The sequence below is a fragment of the Falco peregrinus genome, chromosome 5 (assembly GCF_023634155.1).
Source record: "Falco peregrinus isolate bFalPer1 chromosome 5, bFalPer1.pri, whole genome shotgun sequence".
NCBI classification, from domain to species: Eukaryota; Metazoa; Chordata; class Aves; order Falconiformes; family Falconidae; genus Falco; species Falco peregrinus.
The window spans coordinates 100,098,011-100,110,377 of NC_073725.1; the positions used below are offsets into that span (position 1 = coordinate 100,098,011).

General features: G+C 35.0%; 1 protein-coding gene across 3 annotated transcripts in view; it reads left to right on the forward strand.

Annotated features, from left to right (window-relative positions):
- Nucleotides 1-12,367, forward strand: part of FHIT (fragile histidine triad diadenosine triphosphatase) — a 613,787-nt gene that overhangs the window by 27,537 nt on the left and 573,883 nt on the right. The window contains exon 1 of one of the 3 annotated variants that reach the window (XM_055805411.1): nt 3,857-3,940. The exons of the other annotated variants lie outside the window; for them this stretch is intronic. The gene's annotated coding sequence lies outside the window, so the exon portion shown is untranslated. Of the gene's footprint in view, nt 1-3,856; nt 3,941-12,367 lie in introns of those variants that run through there. 3 annotated transcript variants of the gene reach the window in all.

Here is a 12,367-nt window from a genome sequence, read left to right on the forward strand (position 1 = left end):
GGACTAGAACAGTATGCTGGATTTAAATGGTTTTTAATTTTTTGTACTGTTTTATACAATAGCTATTGAACAGCAGTTTTTCTGAAGTTCTTGATATAAGGATAAAGTGTTCAAATGATAGCACACCATTTACTTGATGAAACAAAGCAATGCTGCATATAGTAACTAATCTACAGCGGTATTAGAAAGGGCATCAATGGGAGCTTTGCTGTAAATGATAACAAGTAGTTAGTTTTAAATAACCTGGTCAGAAATCAAATGCTCCTAAAAGAGTGCTTGAGGGAAAAGCAGGTTTTCACATTAAGAGGGTTCATTGAAAAATGGGGGGGGGGGGGGGGGGGGGGGGGAATTATAGGGAAAAGAAGAAAAAAAGTGAATCATTACATTATTTTAAGAACACTTGTCCATTTGCTGTCCGTGGTTCTTGTAACATCAGTAAGATGAACTGTTGAGAAAAGAAGTAAAACTGAAGTAGGAGCAGGTAAAGTTTGAGGCATGTTGGTACTGCATCTTTTTGTATGGATAAGTTTAACAGGTGAATGAAATATTTTTTTTCCATTATTAGTTTCTGTAGTGGTTTTCTTATATCATATTGTCTTAAATACTTTAGATACAGCCAGGGTGATACTGCAGTCACATGTTAATTTTTAATTCCTTGTTCACAGTTGAGGACTGGTGGGTTCTGAGTTGCTTCCTCAGTTTTATGTATTATGGAAAAATATTATTGACACATCAGTCAAAAGATGTGCAATGCCTTAGTCAAGGACAGCAGTCATGTCATGTACTTTCTTCCTTTATAGAAGAGAAGAAAGATTTTTATCAAAACCAGAATATAGCTGTATGTAGTTTTTTTACAAAGATTTCCTTAATATTTTGCATGCAGTGTCGGGATTTTAAAGATGTAAATTTTAAATAGGTGAATTAAAAAAAAAAAAAAAAAGGTTTTTCCACAAGAGCCAGTGGTTTTTGTCCCCTTATGGAAGAGTTCTTTCTTATTTCTCAGTGTTGGTATAGAAGCAGTGCTTGGAAGGATTTTCTGGTTTCTCAACTAATCATTTTTGTCAGTGCATTTGCTGCATAAGCTTAGCAGGCATTGCTCTTCAAACTTCTGAAGATTAATGCCTTTTACATCTTGAAATTTGGGATTACAGCTTTCAGGCTGTATACAACATAGATTTCTAACTTTAAAGGTTTTCAGCATACTACTTGCCAAATTTATGTTAGAATTTAAGTGTGGATTGAGAATGAGATAATAGCAGTGGCAACCTGGTTTCCAGGTGACTGTATCATACAGTCTTAAAATTCTGTATATCGTGATAGGACTAAAATATGGTGGCTCCATACAACCTGAAATGTGATTTTTATACTGCAAGTCAGATCATGTCACATTTCTGATTTGGGAGGTTTAGATGATACTGAAAATGCAGCTGTCTCAGGATTACTGTTCCATTGTTATACCATTATTTCTTGGCTAAGATGGAAATATTTATTGAAATCGCTTATGGATGTTTTTTTCGAAGTGAAACAAAGCAGTTAACCTTCATAAGTTGTAATTCTGGGAAATGTGTTCACTTTTTCTGAAGGTGGTTTAGTGGTGGTGTAAAAGCCTACTTGTAATCAAGTTAGTTATTCTACAAACAGAATTTAGGCAATAATATGTTCCTCAAGTTTTAAGTGAGGATAACTAATATCTTGTGTCTTATCAATGACTTACTTTATTTTGTCATAAATATAATACAAAATGACTTCGTCATAGAGTTGAACTTCAGTATCTAATGGGTGTTTAATCATTGTCTTTTGGAAGGTGGTACTTACACTGGAATGCCTCTCATTGTAGTTCCAAGCCTGAAATAGGGCAGGTAATTCTTAAGTTAAAATAATGTTCCAAAGGCTATAAATTCTTAAAAAATATAATCAAAAGCATTTTAGTAGAGAGTCTGTCAGCTCAATGAGATATCGACAGGATTTTATAGGATGCAGATGGCAGAGGAAAACCTAGTATTTCACTGCTAGCATGCATTTTTCATTTTCTTTCCAATGACAATCTGGTTATTAGGTTGCTTGTTTTCTCACAAAACATAACATGTTGCTACCTAATTAGATTGCTTTAAAGCCCATTGGTAATGCTGATGTACTTCTCATAATCCTTTTCTCTGGGTTGCTTTTGTTAAAGGCTAACTTCTTGGTCTTGGGGAAAGAAGCCTGTTCACTAGGCTAAACATGAAAGATGCATTATGCTTGATGTTATGCTTGATGTTCTTGGTAAAAGTATAATGTGCAACAGAATTCTCTATACTAGGTCTCTTGAAGCCATAGCTTCTGGGCAGAAATGGCAAAAAGATGTTCAGATTACAGTTAAAGGGATTCCACTTAATCATAGTTGGTAAGAGATTAAACTTTAATCATTCAATTAAAGCTTTTGGCTTAACTTTTTTAACACAAGAAGATCAGTAACAAAGCTTGGTCTGAGTAGTATGTGTTGCTTGACACTGCAAAACAGTATGCTATTTGCACTACCTTGTTGAATGTTTTGTAAAGGAATGGTTTGTATTTAAGGTAGTTGAAAAAATAACATAATAGTAGTTTACTTTTTTTTTGTATGCCTAAAAATTGTCTACTAATGAAACCTACATTGTCAAGGTTTCATCCAATGGAAACTGCTGTACAATTTTACTATTTAAAAGTTAACTATCACACATCTGTGTGAGAGCAGCGGGACCAAAAGGTATTATAGGAAATTGTTTATTTTAAGGTGCTCAAACTCAGTTACAGAGAATTGAAGTCACCAGGAAGATTTAGCAAAGAGCTTTGAATACTTAGCAGGAAAACTTGACACATTCAAGTCCCTCCATTTCACCTACCCACAGGGTAAAGACAAAACTAATGTTTGAAACCAGTCAACTGCCTTTTGAGTAGAAGCAGACCCAAAACTGAACTCAAAAGCCTAGATATGGCAGGACATCATTTGACAATAAGCATGAGAAAATAAATTTTTCCTTTTGTAGGAGGGTCTTATTTTCTTCAACTATACTTTTTTTTTAAAAAAAAAAACAACACCCAAAACAAACAAAAACCCCCTACCCTCGGCTCTATAACCTCTGGCATGTATTTATTGTTTTATTTAAAATAATTCTGAAGGAAAAGCCACTGAAATACATCAGCCTGGCAAGGGAATTTTGTTAGGAATAGAAACAGGGATAGCACATGTCAGTGCAGATGTTAGGCACCCTTTAAACTAATTCAGTTAGGAAGACTGTCAAAAGGTTAATGCAAATCAATTTTTAAAAAAGACATTCTGTATCAAGCACTTCTGAAATTGCGGTTTTGAACTCCTAGTAGAAATTAAATAAAGATTCTAATTTTGTCTTTCATACTGTATACTGTCAACATAAAAGGCTGACTTAATTCAATGAGGCTTCCAATTTATATCTAAAAGTTGTAATTTTCATTATTGCTACAGAGCTTAGGCACTATTCCTGCTTATCCATGCTAGATGTCTATAGTACCATTGTTGTATGATGATAAAGTTTAATATCTACATAATCATACTACTGCAAATGCACAGTATTGTATGTTACAGTATTTCAGATTTAAGAATAGAAATTTATAACAATTTAAATCAGTTGCAGTATTTTTTATCACTAAATAATTCAGTGATTTAATTCTATATTTAATTCAATAATTCTACATTTTAATTAATTAATCTTTAATAAATTACTCTTAAATAATTTTCAAGAAGCTTCTGATTATCATCTTTAAAGCCACAGCATATTTTGTGTCTGAAACTGTTGTCCTCCATCTTCATTTTCAAATGGAAAGAGAGTTTCTTGGAATCTCTGCTAATCATCTCAATGGAATAAGATGAGCAAACTGTTCCAGCTGTTCTCCTGGAAGACCATGTCTGATAGCTGTCCCTCCCTGCCCTGGGGACACATCTCAGGTAAGCTGAGGTGAGCGGTTTCAGTGAAGCTGAGTGGTCAGGAGTGGCTTCGCTGTAGAGAAACTCAAACTTGGGTTCAGTGCTACAAGGTGAGGATGTCATTTTGCCATGTCCTTGTAATGAAATGTTGTAGTCTTTATTTTGCCTCTCAAATGTTGTTACCAATGGGTAGAACTAAGCAGCTGTGGTAGCTAATTGATTCCTCTTTTCCCCCAATGTTAGTGTTCTGTACTCTGCATGAGGGAGCATAAATTCACATGTATGGTTTAAAATATAGGTAAACCTGTTAACCTGAAGGTAGGGAAACCTTATTTTTATTATAATAAAAATGAGGTGTTGGGTAAGACAGTGGTAATATGAACTTATTGATACGTTTTATGCTATTTAACCCAATGTTTTTAGAAACATTTATTTTAGTATTTAGTAGAAATTTAGTAATTTCCTCTAGGTAATGCTGTAGTAATGCAAATCTCTGTTGCTGCTGTTCAAATAGTTTTACAAACTGAATTTTTTCCAGGAAAATCTTTGCTGACTTCCAATCCTGGACAACACTGAAAAGTCCTAAAAAGGACTTGCCCTTTTCTTATATATTTAAAAACTAATTACAAGAATAAAAGCTTAGTGATGAATACAATATTTTAAATTAATTGGAGAGTATTATCATGCATATTTTGCCTCTCCTAACTTAGAAATGTTTAATTTTTTTATTTTTTTTATTTTCCCCTACCTGACAAAAGCTACTTTAATTAAGCAAACCAGATAACACTTCGGAAGTGTACAGAATTCTGTTTGGTCCTATTTAATATGAGTATTGCTCCCTGAGTGTGTCTCGACTTCCTCTCATAGGACTGATAGATGCTTAAATGGGAGATTCTGTTTGTAGTGGGAGGCAGTGACACTGATTCAATTGATTAGGTTGTTGGTTCTGTCTGATCTTGTCCCTTCTAATGTCACAGAACAAATCGCCTTGCAGAAGAAAAGAAGCATGCCCCATCTGCTTTTATTGAAAGCTGTTTCTTCAGATCTGTCATGTTATGGTATCTTGTTTGAGCGGTTTTCTTGAATAATCTTGTTCAAGCCAAACTTTCAAAGCAGTTTTACATTGCGGACTGATCTTAAACATGGTGTTTGACTGTGGATGAGTATCAAAGGGCCTACTCACTACAGCGTCAAAGGGTCTGTCTATTGCTACTAACACGTGTTAGATTAAGTTACACATGTGCAGGTATCTTACGTTGGCAAGAGTGTTTTGTAACAAATCCCTTTTTTCAATCACCAGATGAAAAACCTAGCAAACTTGTCTTGTCCCATAAGTGAATTAAAGAAACAGGTTTAATAATGGAGATAATCAGAGTATTTAACTCATTCGCTTATTTAGAAGTTCCAACTTCCCTTTATCCCAAACTGTGAAGAGGAACATTCTTTTACACGCTATATTTTAGGCATTGTATTTTATGGGTTTTTGAATTGTATGTTGTTTAGATATTAAAATAAAGAATTCTTAGCCCCAGCCTTCTTGGAGGGAGAGGTTTACTAGAAACATTCCGTAGCATGCTCACAATATATTGAAAGAGAGAGTGATTAGCTATAGCTTCTTCTTTCAATTAAGTACTACTTGGTTTTGTTAGTATTCAGAAAATGTGACAACAGCTTTGTCTTATGAATCTTTTTGTGGTATTTTCCCAGTATGTTTTAAATAAGCTGTATTGTAAATGATATAAGGACAAATCTTTTGTTAGAGGTGGTATCTTCTGTTCCACTGCTGACCCTTATGGAAAAGGTAGCTTTGACAGTTTTTTCTCATTATCAGCTAAGTAATTATTTTCCTCTTCCCACAAGTAATACATTGTACCTTAGAGTCATTTTAAAAAAGGGAGGGAAGGGAAAATATGCTTTTGATACTATTGGTCTAGGAGTAAGTGTTGGGAGATGAAATCTCCTCTCCAAAGGAAAACATCTGGGGAAGAAGTGTTAGCAATTTCAAAGATAACTTTTTGAACAAATAGATGTATAGGTAGCCCTCTTTGCTTGGGAGGGATCAGTGTGAGTGAAAGCTGAAAAAAAGGATAATGATCTATGGACAATCTGTCCACTGAAGCATGGTGCAGAATACCATGCTATGAATTGAAGTTCTCAGAGCAAGCTACCATGTGGGTATGAGGTGTTTACTTTTATGAGAACTGTATTCTAATAAGAGCTTTTCCTCAGTTTTGTAGAATAAGTAGGACATACTTGGGATGTAAAAATGAGAAGTTGGTTTGCTTGGGAATGCAACTGTTCTGAGCACCCTTGAAGGGTTTTTTCATTACAATGTCAGTGTTTTTTAGTGTTCTGGTAGGCACAAACAGGTAGAAGGAGCAGAGGCAGATAACTTTGGCATTGATATGAACTAGAGTTAATAATATATTACTGTACATCAAAAACTTTTTTGAGAATGTTTTCAGAAGATATTTTGATGAGTTCAGGGAGGAGTTGGTGGTATCATTAAATAAGTTGACAACTTCTGTAACCAGCTTTTTGGTATTATAGCTCAAGGGAAAGTCAATAAACTTTGATTCTCAGCATTAATCAAATTTTTTTTCGTGGCTCCTTCTGCAGAAGGCTGCAGTAATATAATATCAGATGGCCAAAAGCAATTCAGAAAGTCAGTGTCCCACAGGGTGACGTACAAATGTAAAAAGACTGGGGGTGGAATAAATCATTTCTTCTGATCTTGTTAGGGATGAAATTATTGTGGAGAAGCAAATGTAATTTGCTGAATATTCTAGGAGGAAGAGAAGTATGAAGCCCCTTTGATTACCAAAGGTACTCTTTTTAGTGTTTTCCTCTCACGTATTTTCCTCACACAGTTTACAAAGGTGTTCTCATTGCCACTTGGTTTGATAGTTGTAATATACTACTGTAGGTCAGCTGCTACTCATGTGTTTTGGTTGATTTGGGATAATCAGATATTAATCTTCATCTTCCCCTGTCCTTGACCTACTGAGAAATTACTTTAAATGTTTCAGTAAGGAAACTTACATTGTCTTTCTGATTATTTGGTTATTCTGATATTAATGTATTCAATTTCATGCTCCCATGAGAGAATATGAGTAAATCATAATAATATAAATGCCTTGTGGAACAGTATAGGCCAAACTACTTGCAAATTGACCTTAAAACACAAAAGCTTTATCAGCTTCCTGTGAAAACACTTTTTCTCTGGAAAAAGAAAATTAAAAGTTGGTGTACTGAATCTTTAAAATGAGACCTTTCCATTGGTAAATGAAATGCATCTTGATATATCAGTTGCTTAGAAAAAAAAGTGAAAGTGGAATACCTATATATACACATATCTTTTAAATGTATTTTGGAAACCCAAGTCTTATAAAGTAGAGAATCCTAGAAGCCTATAACCTTTTCTCACCCTTGTTTGGAGGATTCAAAGAGTAACAGTCCTGAAAATGGTAGCTTTTGATGTGATTTGATACATTTTCTTCCCTTTCATTTTTAATATTTTTTTTTCCACTGGGATGTGCAAATACAAGAAAATGATTTGAAATACCTAAACTTCATCCTTAGAACTTTATTGGCAGAACTATAGCAGTGATTAAAAAAATACAAGCCCAAAATGAAGAAAGAGTTGGTGTGCTGCCTCTAAACAGAAAAGAATGGATGAGTTGTTTAGCGCACATAAAGAGAGATTCTTGCCTGGCCCAAGCAGAAAATGCTGGAAAATGTTACTCTTCCTGTACCTCTACCGCACAATCTGCTACTGTGCCAGTCCCTCTGGGAGTGTGCAGCCTGTCCCAGGATGGTGCTGTCTTTACGTAGCTGGTTTGGGGGTGGTGCTGAAGGTGGTTCTTCACAGTGTGGTAGAAGTGACTGTTCCAGACCCAACCAAAATTACCTGTTGGCTGTAAACAATTTTTGGCAAGCCCTGCTGCTGCCTAGTGCCTTCACCTGAGAGCTATGCTATCTGTCGGTTGACCCAGAAGTCTTTTATTCTGCTCCCCAACCCTACTTCTGCTGGCACAAGCTGTGAATTATAAAAGCGCAGTAGAGGCAGTATTCTAGAAGCATTTTGTCCAAAGTGAGATTGTAAAGTCTCTAGAATATCCTGTTGGAAATGTTCCTAGCTACACAGCTTCCTACCAAAGACTGCAACATAAAATCATCATCTGCACGGTTATTTAAGGCTGCCCAACTGCATTCTGTTCAAAGTGTCATGTAGAGCAGTAAAGCTGATCAGGTGTGATTTAGCAGCTGTGGTCACATAGATCTGCTTCCAGTCACTTGAGCAGCTAGCAATTAGCAGCCATTGCAGAGAGTTAAGTTTTAGTTTCAATGTAAGTCTGCCGTGAGGACTCAAACACTAATAACTATAGGCACATACAATTCTGTGTAATTCTCCAACTTTCATAATGTGGGGTCTGATGTGCGGTGTTTTCTAGTTAAAGCCTAAAGTTGGTTTGAGCTGTCAGTTATTGTTATGGAAGAATAATGTTCCAAATGGTTGAATTTAAGGGTAAATCTTTCAGATATACCCAACTGACTGAAGTGCCTAAATTCCAGTTTTGGAAGAGGCTTCACTTTCAGTAAGGTTAACACTTTTACCTCATGAATTCAGTGGACAAGAGACTGAATTTACTGCTTGGTGGTTGGTTACTCTGTGGTCATTATTCAGGTAAACATTTGCAGAGCAAGCTAAGGTAAGATGCTTTTGTTTGCACTTCTTCACACTTAGTACACTCTAGGAGACATCCAGAGAATTAGTAGATTGTATCACGATTATTCTCACCTTTGTTTATCAGTAATTTCCTGGTGAAGACAATCTTAGAAGCTCATTAGAAGAAATGTTCTTCTTCATTAGAAGAAACACATGAACCTGTTTCACAAAGCAATTACAGGTTTAGATGATGCAGCTGAGCATGTCTTATAATTCCTGCTACCTGCCTTATTAGATGTTTGAGAGTTTGGTGACCTGCAGTAATTAGATTGTGTGATCTTTCAAAATGGGGATAAGGCCAGTAGGTCACTCAGGTGCTTTGGTAAATGGTACTTTGTGATGTTTATCTTGTAGAACTGATATTTTCTGGCATGTAATAGAGAAAATCTTTTACTACATGTAAAACTGAACCTAAACGAGGTACTTGGAAAGTTTCTTCCTTGTGCTTTGTTCTTGTTTTTTCTTATTTCCCTTTTGGTAGAAACTGGTAATCAGAATAGCAGACCTGTGTCTAGTAAGAGCTGTTTTGTATAGCTGTAAGCAGTACTACGCTTTGAAGTGCTGACAAGCCTTGCATAAACCATGATCTGATTTTTCTTGCCTTCTGGCAAGAAGGCAAGATCATGATGCTTTATTATTGAGGCAGGTTCTTGTGTAGTGTAACTAAAGGATGAAAAATCTATCACATTGTTCTTAAATTAAATTTCTATGGGTTTGATAGTCCCAGGCTGATCTGGTGATTCTCTACCGCAGAGGCTTCAGTGTGCTGACTCACAAGTGTATTGAGCCAACATGACAGGAAAATGCATAATTGTTTCATGCCTAAAGAAAACGTGAAAGTTAGAATTAGAGGCGCTGACTGAAGGCAAAAGTAAAGAAATAAAATTTACCTCACTTGTTGATTTTACTTATTACATAGTTGTCCTGCCGAAATTCTGTCCGTGATAAAACTGTTTGTGTTAAACTTCTGTTGTTGTGGTGGTTTGGTTATTTTGTATCACATTCTTAGAATGTTTTGTTTGTTTGTTTTTTCCTGAAGACACAATTTCACCTTTCCCAAGCATGTATTTTACACTTCAAAGTGACAGTTAAGAGTATATCCTTTGGAAACTTACTTTATTAGAGCATTAACGATGTAGTTGAGTCATTGAAAAACGTGGGAGCCATGGGCACATGGGGCTTGCCAGCTAGGATTTTCTATTTAGTAGGGAGTAATGGGATTTCTTTAGTGCTCTTGAGGCAACTGTTGGTAATGTTTACCTTGGCAAAACAAGGTATTGCAAGTGAAATAAGCCGTAAAGATAGTAAGTAATGATGTGAATGAAAGTAATCATTAATGGTGCTCATTAGTAGATGACACAGTTGCATGTGAAACAGATTGCATACAGAACTGTCCTGTATACTATACTTCCGAAACAGCTGATGTCGGTTGATATGTAGATAATTAATGGGTTTAATGACTTCATGCATGCTTTCTTGAAAACTGACATGAGAAGTCTGTAGTTAGAGTTAATAGTAGAATCAGAGAGGATTATTTTGCGTAGTGACTTATTCCTAGGTATGTATATACAGATCACTGAATTCCTATTCATGGTGCAAATATTTGTGTAAGTTCAAAATCCTGAATGACCAAGCAAATAGTTTGAAGTAATCTTCTACAGGCAGTTGGCAGTATGACTAATAGAATTACATATGCGTAAAATTGCTTTTACTGTAGGAGCCAAAATGCAGAATAATAGCTTGTCAAACTGTCATTTGCAAGTGAGATCATAGATTTCGTAGTCCAAATTAGGTTGTATTCTTTTTCTTTTTGTCAGGTCACATTCTAATAACCATATTGTGCATTAAACCCTGTGATTATCTGAACACTTGACAGATGGTAGGATGTTAATTTATATGTAAGAGACAGTGATTGCATGTGCAGTAATGGTATTCAACAAAATATAAAATGTCAAAATCCACTTTTTTGTTGTGTTTTTACTTGCCTTATTTCAGCAAGGTAACTCTAGCAGAGTAACTTCTTTTCATAGCTAAACATGATTCTTTTACTGGTGTTAACAGGTTTTGGAGTTTAAAATCTTTTATATTGAGACATGTTTGTGTGTTGGTCTAGACTACAAGAAAATTGTAAAGCACAGTGAAAATGAAAGAATATTTATGAGTCTAAAGTTTTTCATATATATATCGCTCAATTTAAAGGAAAATTAGATTAGTTTTAGGATCACTTAAGAATTAGCGTCATACTGATCAATTGGTTTTCTGACAACACAACTGTCCTAACTAGTTCAGAGTTCTGTTAAATTGTTATCAAAATGAGTAGTTAGTTGCTCCTAATATCTTCCTTAAATATTATCTTAAGTCATTTGTGTTGTGGAAAACAATCTGTTTGAGCCCAAAGGATTTTAATGATGTATTTTTGCAGTTCGCTTGTCTTTGGCTGACAGGTTATTATTATGCATTTATAATCGATCACTGTTGTATTTAGGTAGTCAGTAAGTCTTGACTTATGGAGGAATAAATTCCTTATTAATGTTCCTTAATCTCTAATAAAATTAGTTTTCTGTGAACTGTGTTTTAGTAGGCGGAGAAAGGAGTCATCAAGCCCTAAAGAGTGATAATTGCTTTGCTTGTATTTGTGTCGCAGTATTGTATTGTCACTCTCAGTGTCTGTGTGTGAAGTATTAAAGGCTGTGAGTTGGTACTTCAGGAATGGAAACAGCAAAGATCATTTTTTATCGAGTATATGAGTTATAGGAGTGTTTTTGCTGGCTTCCAAGCTTGGGGAAAAAAGTTTGTCATCAGTGTCATTAATATGCATTATGTAAACACTTATTCTAAAAAATACTAGCTCTGAAGCATAATATTCTTTAGGAAGAAGGACATGTACAAGAATTTTATAAACAAAATAGGTTGCACTTCTCTTACAAGACTGATGCTTTTCTCTAAATGTTCTAACCTCTTAGACGTTATGAAGGTGTGTTCAGCCATGAATGCTTGTGACATTTTAAACAAACTGCAGAACAGTGTAGTATGTGATGATATGTTTGTTATGTTATAACAATATTTCTTGTAACCTTTTCCAAATACATGGAAAAGCATTGCTTTTCTATTTTGGTAATGTTCCAAGTATGTAATGCAAAAGAGAGAAACTGAAATTTAAGTAACAGCATTGTTGCAGCCATTCAGATTTTCTGCATTTTTGTCTGCTGTTTCCTATAACAGCCCTATTAAGGTATATTTAAAATAGAAAATGTAATTGCTAAGATGAGGTTTTGCAATACTAAATAATAGACCTAAATGTACTGGACCTGTTTCTCAAGCTAAGCTTTTTTTTAGTATTTCTTTTTAGAAAACATGCTCCTTAATTTGAAGTAAAGTAGTAGTGGCTTCTTTGGTAGTTTTGTATTGTATTCTTGGGCTCAAAGGTGTTGGCATGTGGTCAAACAATTATTTGTATATTTTCCATTTCTGGATAAAAAAATATTTCAATGTGCCATCAGTGAGCTCTTAGAAGAATTTGCTAATGGTTTTGTGGCCTTAGTTACTTGTTCTCAAGCCTTTTGTCATAGTTATTGAAGCACAGGCACAAAAATGGTTGCTAGAAGATACCACAGAAATACTTGGAAGTATTCCCTGAATTAGAATACTTGCATTCAATAGCTGATTAAAATAAGTTATGTAAAACTTTCTCAAAAGCATTAAGAAAAAGAGCCCATAAT